The sequence below is a fragment of the Buceros rhinoceros genome, unplaced genomic scaffold, assembly GCF_000710305.1.
Source record: "Buceros rhinoceros silvestris isolate BGI_N320 unplaced genomic scaffold, ASM71030v1 scaffold6100, whole genome shotgun sequence".
NCBI lineage: Eukaryota > Metazoa > Chordata > Aves > Bucerotiformes > Bucerotidae > Buceros > Buceros rhinoceros.
The window spans coordinates 64,854-65,665 of record NW_010391190.1 but is presented as its reverse complement, the minus strand read 5'-3'; the positions used below and the strand labels follow the sequence as shown (position 1 = coordinate 65,665).

The 812-nt window shown below is 45.9% G+C and overlaps 1 protein-coding gene across 1 annotated transcript in view; it reads left to right on the top strand.

Moving 5' to 3' along the window:
• The window catches only part of LOC104497276 (arf-GAP with GTPase, ANK repeat and PH domain-containing protein 1-like), a 49,477-nt gene that overhangs the window by 274 nt on the left and 48,391 nt on the right, over nucleotides 1-812 (top strand). The gene's annotated exons all lie outside the window — the stretch shown is intronic.

Here is an 812-nt window from a genome sequence, read left to right as displayed (position 1 = left end):
CGCAGCCACAGGAAATGGCTGGAGGTGTTTCCTGAATTGCACTCTACTTGCCTGAATAGCGGGGTCTGTGTCCTCTGCCATCGGTCTCCTGTAAGCAAGGGAATAACTTTGTGTAACGTTTCTGGAAAACAAAGCTTACAGAGCTACCACTGCGAGGACCATATTGACCATATTTCAACCTCTCTCTTAAACAGTGAGCTGGCTGACTTGCTGAGTTTATTTCTCATAAGCGTTTCTTGGGCAAACCATGTATTTGGTCAGAATTATTGGCAAATAGGAGATAGGAGGATTCAGTGATGCTGCAGCTTGATTGTATATCCTTCTTTTAAGGTCTGGAATTGTAATGCTGGAAAGTCACATAGTACTAAAATGCCAGGATAAACTGGTACAGATCTCTTCACCCAGGTTAGCAAGCAATAGGGCAAGAGGAAACAGCCTCAAGTTGTGCCAGGGAAGATTTATGTTGGATGTTAGGAAAAATATCTTCCCCAAAAGGACTGTCAATCCCTGGCCCAGGCTGCCCAGGGCAGTGGTGGAGTCCCCATCCCTGGAGGGGTTTAAAAGGCCTGTAGATGTGGTGCTGATGGACATGGTTTAGTGGTGACCTGGCAGTGCTGGGTAATGGTTGGACTCAATGATCTTAAGGGTCTTTTCCAGCTTAAACAATTCTGTGATTCTGGGAGTAGTGCAGAGGGACTCTCTGAGGGTATCCCGTATGTACTTCTGAGTATTAGTTACATGCCATACATTCTTCTTGTTGTGCATTGAGAAGTGTGCTGGGTAAGTCTCTTGTCCTCTTGGGTGCCTTTGCA